Raw genomic sequence first — 17,324 nt, 5'->3', positions numbered from 1 at the left:
GCCCAGGACCACAAAACATCCGCGGTCCCGGATGCTGTTTTTAAGTTTTGAATATATATTTTGCTTAAATGGGTTCTAACGAGGGGTGAGACTCAACCAAAGGCTGAGAAAAGGCCTCTCGTGAGCCCAGCTTGTCAGCCTTGCGAGGTCACTTGAAATGAAAGCAGTGGAGCCGCGCACACACAGCTCCACACGTGCTGTGGGGCTGCTTTGCCCTGGCTCCCGGGGGCAGCGATCACGATGCTGAGTGTTATCTGCTGAATATATAACTGAATGAATGAAACTGGATATTTTTATAAGGGAAAATGCTTACACTGGGCCTTCCTTCCCTTCTTACTACCAGAACATCTCAGGAAAATTCAGCTGCCCGTGATCTGCTGGCCAGGAGGACGTGTGTGTAGCTACAGGGGTTTGGCTGATGCTTGGTGTGGCTCCTGAAACAGGAGATGGAGTTCAAACCATGTGCGTGTCCCCAAAGCTTGTAGATCAAATCCTTGTTTACAGGAAACCTCTTTGAAGCCCCCTGTAATAACAGGAGACGTTGTCTAAAGCGGGGTGGGAAAACTGAAGAGCAACGAGTGATGCTGAAAGGGGAAGGGGTAATTTTGTGGCCGAGCTTGGCTGAGGGAGACACATATAGGCTCAGAAATGATTCAAGGAGTCCTCCCCTAACAGGGGGACGGGAGAGCGAGCCCAGGTGGGCACGGGGAAGCAGCAAGTACTGCAGCAAATACTGCAGCAAACGCTCCCCCTCCTGTACGCTGCGGGCTAAGCCGAGAGGAGCTGGGCTGGTTTGCAGCCATGCAGGCGTTGCTGCCCGTCCCTCTGCTCAGCCGGCTCCGCAGCTCGCAGCACGGCAGGGGACTTTTGGGAAGGAGCTCCAGGGAAAGGCAGCCGCAGGAGGGGTTTCGTGTCTGCAGGATGCTGCCGGGCAGAGGAGGAGGAAAGACACCTGGGCTCCTTGTGCTGTGCTGTGCGTAGGTTGCTGGGAAGTGGATTTTTGCCTTGTTAGCTGTTGGCTCAACGTTTATTGGTAGAAAAATATAAAAATCTCTTTTCCTTCCAATCCCTCCACAGCAGGTCCTGCTGCCCGTGGTACCCGGGTCACACTGGTGTGTTTCAGACGGGTGCCTGAGAAGGAAGCTGAGCCCCGGGGCTTTCAGATGCTTATTTTCAGGAAGATTTCCGAGTTAACCTCGCGTGGGGCCCGTGCGCTCTGCAGGTACGCAGCGTGGAGCACCTCGCCTCGGAGGGCTCCAAATTCTGCCCCCAAAATGTTCCCACTCCTCACAGGTCCAGGCCTGTGACCTGACCCGGCTGGGTACGGGCTGCAGGGCGTCCCGCTGGCAGGTTGGTTTTTTTTTTTTTTGCAGGTACCTTGGAGCTGCCTTACAACCTGTGTCTTAGCACCAGAGGGAGCAAACAAAGGTGAGGCTGTCGTGTCCCAGCTGGGACATAAGCAGTAAAGAACATTTTTCTGTTGGCAGGTGCTTTCACTTCGCTACTGATGTTATTTGTCCCTCGCTTGCCAAGCTCTATTTAGTGACCTATTTAAAGGTAATCAAGGCCTGGCCTGTTTGGTGTCTGGGCAGTAGGAAAAATGGGGCAGATCCCATGAAAAGCGTGCTGGACACAAGCTGCCTTGGGAGCTGGAGTGCTGCTGCTGCCCTCAATCCTTCCCTGCAAAATCAAACTGCCTGCGGGGTTATTTTAGGCGCTGCTATTAAGCCGACCTGGAAAATCGAAGGCACAGAAGCAAAAAGCAGCAAAGTGCAAAGCCTCACCTCCGAGTGCTGTGTGAAAGCTGTGCGTGTACAGCTGCAGCCTGGATTTGCCATGGTCTCACAGCTCCTCACCAGCAGCCTTGGCGAGGGAGAAAGCAACGCTGCAGGTAGTGCTGTGCATGGTAATGCACTGCTTGTTCTTGCTTTCCTCTCATTTTTGGGATTTGGTGTTTGCTTAAAATACTCTGGCTATGATTCCCCACAGCTGTTTGCCATCAGATCTTGCCCATATTGTGCTCAAACACAGGAAGTCTGTGAGGCTGGTTGCAAGGACTGATAAGGGGTTCCCTAAAAATTCAGCAGAACGAGATAAATGCCGAACAGAAAACCCTATGGGCATTCATTTGGTTAACCAAGGTTGTTCAGACACCAAAGGGAAGTCAGGGTGGTGGTGCCACTTACACAGCACCGTGTGAGTATCTGACGTGAAGCTGCACTCTCAGGGCCTACCTTTGCCACCATCGTTGTCTCCTAGCATGGTTATTTTGTCCCCCGATAGGATTAAAGCACTGCTATAATTATTTTGTGTGCTGCTTCAAATGTGCATCTCAGAATGCATCTCACAGCAAAATAGTGCGTTACGGTGGGGAGAGTAGCTGAGCAAAATCATGCCTGCTAAGTAAGCTAATAAAGAGCATTAATAAGTCTGGATGTAATCAGAGACGTGTGGGATGTGAGGCTGGAAGTGACGAGCCCCAGAACTGCTGGATGCAGCTGAACACAGCAAGTCCCCCTTGGGCAGGGGTTGGGAATGACGTTGGAGCTGTGTGGCGATGGGGTCAGGAGGGAAGTTTGGAAATGAGCAGCTTTTCTCACTGCATGGAGTTAAAGCCACGTACAATTAAGTTAGAAAAGCAGGTAAGTGTGTTGTGGTTTGACTGTCCCAAATGAATGCCACTTAAATTTCTTCCTCACGCTGATTTACTTACCTGTCTGTGTGGAACCTCATCAGAGAGCATTATGTATTCAGGAAGAGGATGAGTTGTCTGGCACGCCGTAATTAATTTTTGTCCAATTAAGGACTGCAGAACCTGGCCTGTAATTAGGCCGTGCCGGTCTGTGGTACCCACACTTGGAAAGTTGCTGGTGAAGGGCCATGGCTATGGAGCTGTGTTTCAGTGGTGTGGGAGCTGTTGGAGGCTGCTCTGGACTCGCATCCTCAAACGCTCTCTGAAGGTGCCTGGAGAGTCAGCCCTGGAGATGGGGCTGGTCTCAGGAGCAGCAGAGCGTGTCCTTGTGCAGGAGACCGTGCCTTGTATTGGCTGCTTTGTTTCCTGGAAGGCTGAGCTGCTGGCTTGCTTGTGGCTTTCCTGAAAAAGATTTCTGAAACAAATGGATGGAAAGCAGGAACGAGGCGTTCTCCTCGCTTCCCAGGCAGAGCTGGGCCGGAGGGATGATGGCAATGCCGTCCCCGTGCCCTGCTGACCTGACCAGACGGGTGGTGGGTGCCTGGGAGCCGTGAAGTCCATATGCACAATGCCCTCTTGGGGGCAGGTGTTCATTAGAAATAGACCTTTATGGATTGCTGTGCTGCTGGTCTCATCCTCTGCTGCTTTCATTTTTTCGAGGAGCTAACACAGGCAGGCTAAATCGTGGATCTTCCTGCTGAACGCTGCCCTTGCTAAGAGGCAGGTTAGAGTTTTGCCCTTGGATTTTTAACGTAATTATTATTTTAGTATATCTTCTCACTCTGCTCCCGATCCGAACTCGAAATCTAAAATAATTCGAGGAGGGTGAGGAGCTCCCGAGTGAAGATGGCAGTCTGCCCTCAGAAATGAAACCCGCCTTCTTCAGACGCTTTCAGATGACTCGGCCCCAGCAAGAAACAAATTGTTTTAACAATAGATTTAATTAGCTGGTGTTTGTATTCCTGCACAGCACGCCGGAGTCCCAGCGCACCTGCTGGTGGACCTGTCTCCAAGCCCTGACGTGCTCTGTGAAGGAGCGTGAGGAATGACTGAAGCGTTAAATAAGGACATCAGTAAGTGTGGCGGCTCCCCGCGGGCTGCTGGGAGCAGCTGGGGGAGGAAGGCAGTGCCATCCTTTGTGAGATGGCAAAAAGGAATTAAACAGGACTAAAATGCAACTTCCAGCAAATACTGGGGAGGATCCTGAGCAGTGTGGCTTCTGGTGTCCCACCGTTGCCATTAATGGTCTGAAAGTAGGACACTTAAGACCAAAAGCTTTGCACCTCCTTCAGTAGCCACTCTGATTTGCTGAAACAGCTAAAGAAGCTAAAAACACCTTTTGTTCTAATACCGACCTACCATTGCCATCATTCCTTATGTTTATAGGATTACGAAAGACCCTCTATTTTAAGAAATGCATGATATGGCAAATCTCTGATATTCGAGCCAGTTTTTCCTGGACATATATGTATGTTTGGGGGGTGGGTTTTTTGGTTCTGGTGTCTGTATGGTTTGTTTTTTCTTTTTAAACACGCTCAGCTAAAAGCCCGTTTGTGGAAATGTTTCATCTTTTCAGGATGTGCTGCATGGAAGAAGAGCCCGTAGCCTAGAAGCTGGCTTCTCTGGAAAGCCAGTCTGTAAGACTGATGCTAAGGGATTCCATGTCTTTTCTGTCCTTTTTTTTTTTTTTTGTCCTCCCCTAGATATGGTTTACTTCACATTAGAAATAGTTTCCTTAAATGCCAGGCCTGAAAACTTGTCCTGGGCTCTGCTGCTCATTCATGTTTCTTGTGCCCTACTTCCCTCTTCCCGCATCCTTCCCTCCCTGAGGATTACGCTGCCCCAAACCCAACCCAGTTACAGGGCAGTGGCCTTCGGACGTCAGCCGGCTACGGCAGGCAGCGTGTGGTCAGGGTGATCGTTTTGGAAGACAGAGCACAGGCAAATAAATCATGGTGTGAGGAGCACCCGGCTACGTGTAATCTCGAAATGCTAGGATAGATGTCCTTCTGGTTCCCTTCACTGCGTACCCTTTCATTAAGCTGGGAGGGGGGGAGAAATTGCTGTTTTTCTGAGTATACCTTGCCTTGTTGCCTCTCGGCATCTGAAGACTTCTTCCTTTCAGTGGTCGACTCCTGGCCTCTCCTATTCCTGTTTTGCTTCCCAAGCAAACACAAGGTAGGCAGCATCTTAGTGCTGCGCTCAGTTCTTCTGTTCTCCCTTGCATTCAGCCTGTACATGTATAAAGGAATTGGCTGTTTCTGTTTTGGTGTTTGGTGGCTCTGTTTCAAAGGGCAGCTTGTCTGATTGCTGCTAATTGGACATTGCTCTCAGTTTGTTTTAAGTTTGGCAAGATTTAACTGCGTGGCTCAAGCTGTTCTGTGCCAAGCAGGACTACAGCTGAATATTTTTAGGAAAGGATCAGTATTTTAGGAAAGTATTATTTCTGTGGGCGAGGGAAGAGGAGCAAAGCCTATTATTTGGGAAGCTGCAGTATCTCTACAGGGCAAAGCCTCAGCCTCTGGAGAAATCAGAGCTTCTGGTAGGGGTATGGCTTGCTGAAAATCTGCTCAGTTTTGGCCAAATTTGGCCCAGCTGCTGCCCTGGAGGAAGCAGCTCAGGAGGCAGCCTGGGCAGCAGAACCTCCTCGTGTAGCAATGACGCTAGGATGGTAATATCTCTTGTATCCTCTGTGTCTTTCTCAGAGCCGTTCCAGCATCCTGAATTCATGCAGGGGCATAGGAGGAGAGTAATGAGGCAAGGTTTGTCAGTAGCCGTCACATGCAGAAATAAATAACTCCAAGCAATACAACTGTGTTCAGTCTGGGTCTGCTTGTGGTGGCCATACCTTGCATTTACATGGTGTCACAGGAAACTATTTTTAAACCTTAAAATTTAAATTAACACTTGGTCCTGCAGGCTAAATCTGTTACAAATGATAACGTTGCCACTGCAGTTTGTTTTGTAGCACCTCACGAAAGGCAGCTGATTGTAGTGATTTATTTTCATTCTTAGGGGGTAAAAAAATGCCTTCAAGCCTTTGTGACTTCCACAGGAAAAACAACCAAAGTGGTAGGCACATGGTACTGCAGTCACGGGGACAACTGAAGAGCTCTCTTCACTTCCCAGGTAGGTTTTTGCTACAGGATGCAGAAATAAGTGTCCCTCCTGCATGGAGGCACTAACAGTCCCAGTAAAATTTCAGAAGCTGGTCACCCTGTAAGACTCGGTTAACCGATGAGGTTGTGAGGAAGCACTAGGGCACAGGAGTGGCATGAAGACCCCAGAGCCAACCTCAGCAGGGAAAAAAATGTCACTCTGTGCATTTGTTGCATGCTGGCAAAGCGTCTACTGGAAGTGGGTTTGTGCCTCTCTGCCTTTTTTTTCCCCCTTTTTTTAATATTCAAGGTATGTTACTATTATTATCTTTATTATTTTGGGAGTAGTTACTTTTTCTTGAGGTGTTGATCTAATTCGAAAGTAACCACAGAGTTAGCTGCATAACGTGGCCTCCATGGTCTCTGTTTCTTCCTAGCATCACTCCCCTCACGTTCCTCACATTCCTAGGTGAGGTGCATAATTCCCTTGCAAACCTTAGAGCTCTGTTTTCTGAGATGGAGTATTTCAGGGAGAGCTACTGGGTCAGAAGTGCTCAGGAAAAAAAATAATCTGTTCAGGAGATAGTGATTTCTTGTGTTTTTTTTTTTTTTTTTTTTTTTTTTTTCCCCGTCTTTTCCTACTAGGACAACACTCTTCATTCATATAGTGAAGGGGGGGATTTTCCAGCTAGCTCCCTGTGTTTCACCTTGGATATTCTTTTGTCGTCTCCTTACTGGCAGACAGCCTCTGGCTAAGGAGAAGCTGCTGTTTCTCCCCTCTGAAATTTCTCTTTAGCTCTCAATAGCAGCCGTATCTGATACATTAGTCCTGCTGGCTTGATTGTAATGTGCTGATCAGGTATTTTGGCCTCAGGCATGGGTAAAGGCCTCAGATTACAAAATCTTCAATCCTTCTGCTGCCAAAGTTTGTGGGTTCCCATGTTCCTGTGGCTGCCCTGTCAGGAGAGCGTGGCGAGCTGACACCAACGCTTTTAGGTGGTGTTTGCTCCTTGTAACCCCTCTCCCCGCTCTGTTCCAGAAGAAGCTGCTTTTAGGCAATCTCACTTCATTTCTGTAGCTCACAAAATAGGCCACTCTGCCTAATTACACTTAATGCTGCTGTGTGCTTAATTGCTGGTGTCCTAGCAGGAGCCAGGTGAAAGTGCGCCGCTTTGCTCCCTCCTCTCTTTCATTCAGGACCACATTCAGGGCAGCTGAATTTCCTGGCCCAATTCTACCCACATGTACAATTTGCAGTCTTTTCTGTGGAGAATTGAGGATCTTTTCCTGCCCCATTAGTGCTTCCCTGTGTTAAACAGGGACAGATCCCAACGGGCTGGGCTTCCTGAGGTAAATAAGGAAGTACGAGCACCGTGTCCTTCAGGTTCTTGTTTCCTACGTGTGCCCCATGTTGGGGCAGTGCCCTCAGGCTGCTCCTTGAGGCCCTGCTGCCTCAGATAGGCCTCAAAGGCCATTTTGCCCCCTGTGCTTCCTCACACAGGGTGTGTGCAGGCATGTTGGTGTTTCCAGTCCTCCACGTGTCTTGGAGGGAGGCTTCAGTTCCTCCAACGCTTGGGTGAAATCTTTTGGGGGAGCTTCATGGTGTGCGCTCCCAGTCTATGAGGTGGCTACGGCCAGAGAGAGGGAGCTGGACTGAAAAGACCTCTCCTCTCTCCCAGCTTTGGCTGCAGGAACTGATGTCTGCGTGGAGGTCGGGGGGCAGTGTCCTGTGGGTTTCCACCTCCACGCAGCCTGGCACACACACAGCCACCGCAGGAGGTCTCAGCCAAGCCGCCTGTTGAGGGGCTGGTGAGAGCTCAGCTCTGCTCTGAAGACTTAGCAGCGAGCAGCTTCCTCGCTGAGGGCATTCTCGGTGTTTATAAGATGTGTTTATCTACCAGGTTCTTGCAGGAAGGGAGAGGAGGAGGGAAATCCAGGACAGGTAGGTAGCTTTAGCAAGCATCAACCTCTTGAACTGAGAACAAGTTCATCTTTCTTTATCTCTTGTTCTGAATCTCTGCACCTTCACCACTGACCTCTCTAACAGATCCCCGGGATGCCAAATAAACACCGGGTTGGGTTTAGTTTATTCTGCAGAACAACTACTTGCAAAATCAATGTGTTTTTTCTTTTTTCTTTTTTTTTTTTTTTTTTTTTTTTTCCCTTACTTAAGCTAGAAATAGGTCAAGCAGCAAACCAGCATTTCTGAGGCACCCGTGAGTGACTCGTAGGTGTAGGTGGATTTCAGAGGTGGCCTCTCTCTGAGGTTAATGTTGTCCTCCTGCCTAAATCCCCGCAACTTCCTTTTGATAGAAGAAGGAGGAAGTGAATTGTTTCTCACAGAGAAACGAAACCATTTACATTTCCTTGAACAAAGGCAGTAGGTTTTTCAATAGAAAATATACTTAGTACGCCCTCCTTTGATGCACTAAACTCATTAAACAAAGCTTTGCTTCTTTGTCTGTCTGGCTCGTGCTTGGAGCCCTACCCCTCCACAAAGACCACCACCTTTCCTGCAAGCTACAGCAGGTGACCACCTTAGTGGAAGTAAATTAAGGAACCTGCATTATATGAAGTTACTTTGGATCACACATGGGGTTGTCAGCTCTCTTTTAAGTCACAGGAAAGTTAATTTGGTCACAGCGAGACAGCGATATTCACAGTACTCCAGGTCCCAATTTTCCTGTTCAGTAAGTTTGTCCCACTTAATTTCCCTTGGAAAAATCCCTGCCTCAGTGACTGGTTTTATTTTCTGCAGATCTTTCAGATCTTTGCTTGGTTGTGGTTTGTTTGTTTTTCTTTTAAATTTTTGCAGATCCCCGTATCTGAAACAAAAGGGGGGTCGTCAGTACACCACCAAATGCATGCTGTTCTCCTGAGATCTTCACTAAGAGAGGCTGTGCTGGACTTGATATGTTGGGGATGTTTCAGCAGCATTTTCCCTGACAGAGGCTATAATAAAGTGCTGCAAGGCTTTCACAAGCCGTCACTGCCACGGAAAAATAGAGGTCTTTGTTTTCATGTGCACCATGTGCCGTGCTGAGTGTGAAATCAACCTTTGAGAAAGCGCACAGAGCACCAGAGCACAAAGGTGACGGTCCACACATCACTCGCTATTGCTCTTAATTGCTAGGGCAGCAGAGGAAGAGTAATTAGACACATGTGGTATTCTATTTCCCATTTATATTGCAACTTTTCGTATTGAACTGACTTCTCTGGAAGGCTTAGCTCTTGGAGCTGAAACCTGGGAGAAACCAGGCTGCTGCCACTGATGTGCGTGGGCTCAGGAATGCTGAAACGTTCTTCTCTTTGTTTCCTACGAGTGGTCAAGTCAAATATCAGAAGTAATTTGTGGGCTTTCTCCAGCCAAGGTCATAGGAAAGCTTTTATTTATTTATTTTTTAAAACAACTCCATCGGCTTGTTTTGGAAAATGCAAATGGGAAACCTGTTCTATCGCAGCATCTAAATGGGAGCCACTCACAGAGGAAAGCAAAGAAAGGCAGAGGTGGGAAATGGCATTGCAGAGTTTTCACAGCTCGGGCATGGCTCTGTATCTCCAGGGATCTCTCAGCAGCGTAACTGCTGCAGCAAGCCTGGCAGAGTCATTTCCTTATCAGCCTCCTCACCAGGTCCTGGGAAGAGTTCAGAAGACCCTGCTCAGATGCCACCTATTGTGCTCACGTTTGTTTTCTCTCTTTCCACCTTAAGGTCTCTTTTAATATCTCCTTGTTGATTGCTGCATCCTCTTTCCCTCTTGCATCCTAATATACACAAAACCTCCCTCCAATTCAGACAACGCTCAGCTAGGCTGAGCTTCCTACTGTGTGACCTTGTCACTTGTCCTCTTTCTGAATTCCTGCATGACCAAGGTCACCCTTCCCTTCACTTTCAGGGTCTTTCATGGGTCAATTCATAGGAGTCTTGCTCCTATGTCTTCTCCTGTGATCTGGCATTGTCATCTCCTATTCTTCCACAGTATCTCTGTTGTTTTTTTATACTTTTTTTTTTTTTTTTTCTCTACTCGTGGTACCTGCTGTACTACTCTGTCCTCTGCATACTTCTGTAGCAGTCTCTTAACAGCTTCAACCACCCGGAAATGTCTGTGGCCTTTCTCAGACAGGGCAGCTGTTTGTATCTTCAACACTTTCAGGGATTTGGAACCAGCGTTGAAGTAGAAGTCAGCCTGGGTAAAATTAAAAAATAAAAATAATAATAATAATAAATAATAAAAGAAAAACAAACAACAACTTGTATTTTTGCAAGCTGAACTGACTTACGGACTTGTGCAGCTGTGTTCAATTCTGGAAGCTTGGAAAATCCTTGTTCTGCCTACGAGCTGGAAATACAGGATGCCTCATGGGGGAACGTCTTCAAAACTGGTTTGATTTGTGAGCAGGTCTGACATTTATTCGGACTGAACTGCTTCACCCAGATGTAATGCTTTTGGAACTCCCTTTTTGGAACCCCCTTCTGTTTTCTTTCCTCCCTACGTGCTGTCTGGACCCCAGATCCTGTGACATCTTACCTGCACCTCTGTCTTGGGGCTTTCTGTCAGTGGTGAGGGTGCTCAGAAACACCTCCCGCTCTGCAGAGCCCAGCGGTTACACCTGATTGACCCGGAGCTGTACTTGCACAGAACCCATTGTGGTGGGTTAGCTTTAGCTCAGGAAGCAAACAAGTGTGCTCATTGTGAATCCCAAATGCTTGGCGGGGTCAGTCTAATATCACTGTCTTTTTATGGAACCTGTAGGCTGACTTTGCAAGGAAAATATGCAAAGAAAAGAGCTTTTACCCACTTGTATTGCTAATGATGGTTATTATGGCAGGCACAAGGAACAGGCAACCTGGAATGACATCCCATTGTGATGCACAGTGCGTGAACACAAAGCATTACACCGTCCTTGCTTTATATTACAGTCTAATTACAGCCTGTCATAGTCAACAAACCATTTTTCCCCTAAGAAATAGGAACCACACATACTGTGTGTTACACAGGCGAAAAAGATGCTGTGAGAACTGAGGAAAAAACACAACAACCCAGAATTCTCATTTATGACGAAGTTTCATTGGTATGTATAATTTATCTGGTCATTAAAGGATAGTTTTTCCCATGCTGGCCTCCAGGATTTTAATGAAAGGTAGCTGTGGACTGGCAACCTCCTTCACACTCCTACTTAAAGATGTTAGGCTATCATAAATAATTGTCTGAACAGTTTTTTTGTTTTGTTTTGTTTTTTTTTTCCCTGAAATGAGAGAGATTTAAACAAAAAAAAAACAAAAACAAAAACAAAAACCAACAACAAAGTTTGTACCACATTTCCTACCTACTTAATGTTTATTTTGGAGGTGCAGTCCAGCACTTGTGCAGAGCAATATGTTTGAGCCTAAAGGAACGATTTAAGGTGCCGGATTGCCATGATTTGATAGGCTGCACCACTTCAGCGGAGCCACGAAATGAGACCGAGTTGCTGCTAGCTTGATATTTCTGTGAGCGCTTTCGTTCGTACTGTGTGTCCTGGTCTTCTGGGGGGGGGGGAAGAACAAAAGATGCTGTTTGTTTGTGAGCCTAGGGCATGAAGAAAGAGTCTGACAACAAAGCTTTGATACCAGTGGAGTGGCTGGGGACAGAGGGAAGGGAATGGGCAAATATTAGCAAGGAGGTGTGCAAGGGGATGCTCTGAAATGCTAAGGTTTTGTGCAAGTTTGTAAGCTCAATCAACCACAAACGCTTGGGGAAAATCAGCCTAGCAGAAGAGTCTCCCTGTAACAGCAGCTTTCAGCAAAAACAAACCTGGGAGAGCCAGGCCTTGTGTTCGTTTTCCCTGTGGGATCAGCAGTGCTAGGGGGACGTGCTCATAACTTGATGTGCCAAAGAGATTTGTGCTGCAGCTCCCTTTCTTGGTCTCTGCCAGCAGGCAAGCAGCTTGTCAGCCACCAGAAGGAAGGAGGATGAGGTGCCACCGTGGTGACAGTGCTGGGCTGGAGTGGGTGAGATGGAGAATGCAGCATCAGGGTATGTGGACAGTGCTCTCCCTCCTGGGGAAAGGCAGACGGGGGCTCCCACCCTCTGCTGCACCCCCCCAGAAATGTTTGTGCCGCTGTGGTTCCAGGTTTCTCTCCTCTCCTTGCTGAGTAAATGCTGTTAGCTCGTTACACTGTGCCTGAGCTGGCTTTTAATTCATAGCTCACCGAAGGGAGAAGAGGAAGTTGAGGTATCGCTTTTCAGAATTGGCTGCTGTTTTTTAGAAAAAATAAAAAGTATTTTCAAGGCAGTAATCATTTTATATAGAGATAAATCGTGCTAAGCAACATTAAAAGGAAGGCAGTATTTAATGTGAAAGCACAACCTCTGCAGAAAACAAAGATATTACGATACTACAGAAGGAAATGATGGTGGCTCTAGATCAGCATCTTTCCTGTGTGACCCCCGTGCCAGCTGAGATGCACAAGCCCTTCGCTGCGAATAACCAGGTAAACTGAAGCTCGCCAAGAAGGTTATGTAGAGGTGACCATGGAGGAAAAATGACTGCATCTTTTTGGATTAGCAGTGTAAAATGGCAGCTGATGAGCACACAGATCGCACAACCACAGCATTCAGCACACACGTGTTGAAGGTTTAAGTGCTAATTACTCTTCCACTGAGGGAAAAGAAAAAAAAAAGGTGATTGTTCTGGGTGGCCTTTAAAAGGAATTGAGGAGCTGCTAGGAAGTCATGGCTGTAAGTCACATCTGATTCAGCGTTAGTGTCACTTGGAAGGAATGCTGGAGAACATCCTCTCCAAGGACAGCTTAGAAAGAGCTGGAATTAATCTCTTGAAGAAGGTCAAGAAGGCATGGAGGTAGGCTAGCTGCTGGGAAAACTGTCTTGGAAGTGAGCTCAGGCAAGTGTATTTAACTATTTCCAGTCACCGCTTAACAGTAAATGACCCTGAGGGTGCTGACAAGTCTGGCTTGAAGGGCCCCACACTTTCGATGACAGAATAAAAGTTTATTTCACGTCTTTTGAACTGTGATGGAAGCTTCTTCCCAGCACCTGTGAATGGACTTGTGTTACTTTCATCGCCATTGAAATCCTGACAGGCTTTGTCTGTGAGTAATTAACGTTGCACCGATATCTACGGTATTTCCTCTCCTGAATTTAGGAAATGCTGTAGTGCTGTTAATTAGGCAACAAGAGAAAATTATGCAGGTGTTAGAGGCAACCTAAAGGAGCTTTTTTTTCCAACTTAAATATTTTCCTTATAGCTTAGCCATTTGGTTTGGTTGTTTCCGTGATCCAGAAGCTTTGCTGTGGGTGCTGAGGGTATGATGTGGAGGCTATGACTGATCTGGTCACTAACTGTAGTTGAGGGCTGTCGTCACCCTTGGGTCAACAAAACACTTCAGAAGCATTTTCTGAGGGTGAGCTGGTGGTGAATGGGGTGAAAATCATCCACCCTGAAGGTCAAGAGGTGGCTCGTGCTCAGCAGCATCTCTCCAGGAGCAGCGTGTACGAGTGCTCGTCCTCCTAACTGCATGAGGCTGACACCGCTGGTGGGCCCATGGAAACAGCCCCGTGCCTCAGGGCCTGGTCCTGCTGCCTGTGGACACCCAGCTCTGGCTGGATCCTCTGAGGAGCAGGACGGACATCCAGCATCCAGGGGAAACAGCCAGCCTGGCTTCATGGCTGCGTCTTCATGGCTGGCTGATCTGAGGAGCAGGCCAGAGGCTGGGGTCGCTGGCCCACCGCCTGGTCTCTCTGAGGCCTCTGGAGTCCTACCGCGCCTTGTGGTGGTGGCACCAAGGTTTTCCCGAGCCACCCCAATGTCTGCTCTCTGTGTCCGGGTGTTGGACGGATGAAGGCTGCTTAATGCCACCGTGTGAAAGCCTAATGCTTTCCTTGTGCCGTCGCTGCTTGGCCTGGCGACCTTATTTCCTGAGGTGTATTTACAGCAGTGATGAGGCTGTGCGTAAACGGCTGCTGGGCTTTCTCTTAGAGGTGAAATAAAAAAGCTACCGACCAAGAAAAAACTTGATGGGGAGAGAAATGATTGATCTTTAATAATATTTAATTGTTTCTACGTGGTATTTCCCTGCTTGTTCCTGGAGCTCAGCCACAGGCTCTCCAGCACGCACAGCTGTCCAAAGACAACTGATAAAGAAAACCAGGTGGAGATATTTTTTTTTATTATTATTATTTTTTCCCCTTCCTTTGTCTTGTTTTTTTTTTTTGAGCAGCACGGCAAGGTGACCTGGCACTTCGCTGCAGGTGGCTGTGTGCCCGGGCAGCCTGTGGGCGCCAAGCTCTGTGCCTCAGGTATCGCTTCCTGAAATCAGCAGCGGCTTCCTTTGTTTTCTCTCGCTGCGCTGCAGCCGCTTACATCTGCTGCAGCAAAACGGGCATCTGGCACAGGGCTGGCGAGGCTTCGGTGTGCCTGCTAGGGTTCGTGTGGAGCAGCAGGCCCTGAGCACGGTTTTCCAGATTTTTCCATACTCAGACTTGAATGTGTTCTCAGAAATGCAGACAAACACACACTTATCTCTCTGCTGGCACTTCGGGTATGTATGTCCAAAGGCATCAGATGAGAGCTGCTGCAGGTTCCTCGCGTGCCTTTGAGGTGAAGCCGCCTCTGCTGCTGGGGCTCTCCTGTAAGGCAGCGCTAGCACAGCAGTCGGTGGCTGTGTTCTGCTATTTATGCATGGGGAAAGACGTTTTCTGTCACAACATAACTGTGAATCTCCTTCTGAGAAGCCAGTGAAGCAAATCCTACGCAAACAGTGTTTCCTGTTATTTTTGACATTCCACATTTCAGTTTTTTTAGGTAGAAGCAATGCATTTCTGCAAGGCCTTCACAAGCACAGGGCAGCTCCTACCAGGGCTGGTGTTTCCCGGTGTGTTCGTGGGCATGAGTTAGGAGCGAAGCTGGAGGCAGCAGAGGTGCAGGGTAGGCTGCAGCGGTGAGACAGCCCCCTCTGCCTGCTGCGAGGCAGCGGCAGCCCCGAGGAGCCTCTGTGCCTCCTTGCACAAGTGCTGCTGCCTCCAGCTCCTTGCAGAGCTTCCAGGGGGCTGAAGGGACTCCAGAGCTGAGCAACGCATTGCTCCAGTGCCATACATACTCTTTTTGTAGTGTCCGTGTGTGTGTGGCAGGCAATCATCGAATTAAAAGGCCACCTGTGGTTTAAGGAGATTATTCAACCTGGATACCTTCCATCTCCCCTCCTATGGGAATGGGAAGGCCTACAAGGAAAGGATATCATCTACAGCAAGCTGTGAAGGGCATCTGATGTAGATTATTGGCCGCAGTGCATGGAAAAGGAGTTGAGAGGTCCCCAGAGCCATGGGACCTGGTGTAGGCTGCATTGAATTTCCCCGCTGCCCTGTAATTATGGATCTGCATCAGCTCTGTGATGTGACACCGCTAACGTGAGCCCAAATCTACGTAAATGATCCAATGTCCTGGTTAGGTACAGGGGGAGGGAGGCAGAGAATAAATGTTTTGGGTGTCTTTAGGAGCGGCTTTGGAAATAGAAAGTTCTCTGCTCTCACCGAGCAGAACAGGAGTTAAAATTCAAATCTGCTTAATAATAAAAATGATTAATATGGAGACATCATTCTAGTGCCTTGTGATAGAAAAAAATAATTAGCTTATAGCAAACAAATGGAAGATCATGGATGATTAAAATTATAATTAAAGCATGAGAATGACACGAGCATCACAGACATCTCTGCAGACTATTTGAACAGTACATTAAACAAAGTCAATCATTTCTTCATAATAGTGGCATTTACAGTAACACAATGGGAATGCAAGGCACTTCACTGCAGACAGGCTTGTCTCTTAAAGTATATTTTCAGCATTAACACCCAGAAAGTAAAGATCTGGTCTGTGCTGAAAAAATGGCCATTGCTACAGTTCAATTTTTCAGATTCCAGGCTTTAGGATAATAAGCAGCAGCGAAGAAACCGAAAATGAGGGAAGTCATTGAACAATTGTTTAAAGAGAGGATTTGCTAGAGAGAGTTTGAGGCAGGAGGATTTTGATTATGTTACTGTACCAGATAAAATGAAGCTGGGGGGAATGGTGATAATAAACTTCTATAATCCACAAAAAAAAAAAAAAAAAAAAAAAAAAAAAAAAAAAAGTGTTGGAATATTAATTGCAACTTCAGGCAAAGTTTTCTTATTTGTGGTCATTATGAGTTGAATTCTTTGGATCTAATTGAAGAAAAAATATATGACAAGATATAGCTGTTCCAGTGCACAGCAAGAGAGGAAAAACCTGAGAATTTCCCTTGCTCTCAAGGGCTAAACTCCCTTCTGATGGGATGACTATTTTTTTTGAGAAATAAGAGGCTTTGCAGTAGGGTTACAGACGTGCTGGTAGTCCCAGGGAACTTTAAAAGATGCTTGGAAAGAACAAGGAGTGCCCTGCCACGCTCTGTGAGATGGTGTGGTGATAACCAGGTGCTTTATTTCCATTTTCTCTTTTAAGGATAAACAGGGGATGCTTAAAGATAGGAAAACCGAGAGGAGATAAACTGATCAAAGCAACGTTTGGAATTTGTGTAAAGCCTTGCTGCAAAATGCCACTGTATCAAAGAGATCCATACCGTGCAGGAGATTTACAAGGGAAGCTCTTAGCCCATGTGATTGAGTTGTATCAACTCCGTGGCACGACTGCCTCCTCTCCAGTAGGTTTAGGAATTGCATTTTCAGTTTGGTATTTCTCTGGAATAGCACATTGCTTTGGGTTGCTTGTTTTGTTCCAAGCACTTGGTGCCGTTTCCTTACAATTTTGGCACGTTGGTCGTGCTTTGCTCTCCTCTGAGAGCCTCCTCTGAGCAGCAGCTTCTAAAATAAGTACCAGTGCCCTCTGAGGCTGATTTGGCCAGAGGGAACCGCAGGTACTTCGATGCATTTGGAAACCTGAGCTGCTGAATTTGGGGCGTATGAAGCACTGCTTTGGGCCAGGCTCTGATTTTCATTACACCAGTGGCACGTTGAGATGGTGGCCCAAGCTACGGCAGCAGGAACAGCCCAGGAGCTGGTGACATCTTGGCCATGTTTCCAGGCACATTGATCAGAAAATGTTAAAAAAAAAAAAAAAAACACAACTAATAGGCCCTTTGCCTTGCATGCAAGGTTATCCAAAAAATCCTGAGCAACACAGGAGGTATACTTAGGCATGCTGGTACCTCCAGTGAGTGTTTTGCTTGTACCTTCAGATGGCAATGCTGCCTTGGGAGGGGAAAAAGAAAAAAAGTACTGTGGAATCCAGTTGTTTTTGATGTCCTTGAAATCTTCTATTTGGAAGTTTTAAAGGCTAAAGCAGTGGAAAAAAAAATAGGTATGGTGCTATACACAGAAAATGGGGAAGAGAGCGTAAGAGTGCTGCTTGAAGAGAGTTGTTCTCTGTAGAATAGCAGTGAAAGAAAATAGAAGCAGGAGGAATCTGCAATTAAGATAGCGTAAGGAAGCAAATATTTGAGGAACCAGTAAATCAATGAGATAAGGGCAGAATAAATGTAATTCAAAGCCCGGTGTCTTGTTGT

This window comes from Aythya marila (assembly GCF_965140915.1).
Source record: "Aythya marila genome assembly, chromosome: 6".
Lineage (NCBI taxonomy): Eukaryota > Metazoa > Chordata > Aves > Anseriformes > Anatidae > Aythya > Aythya marila.
This window is presented reverse-complemented; position numbering follows the sequence as displayed.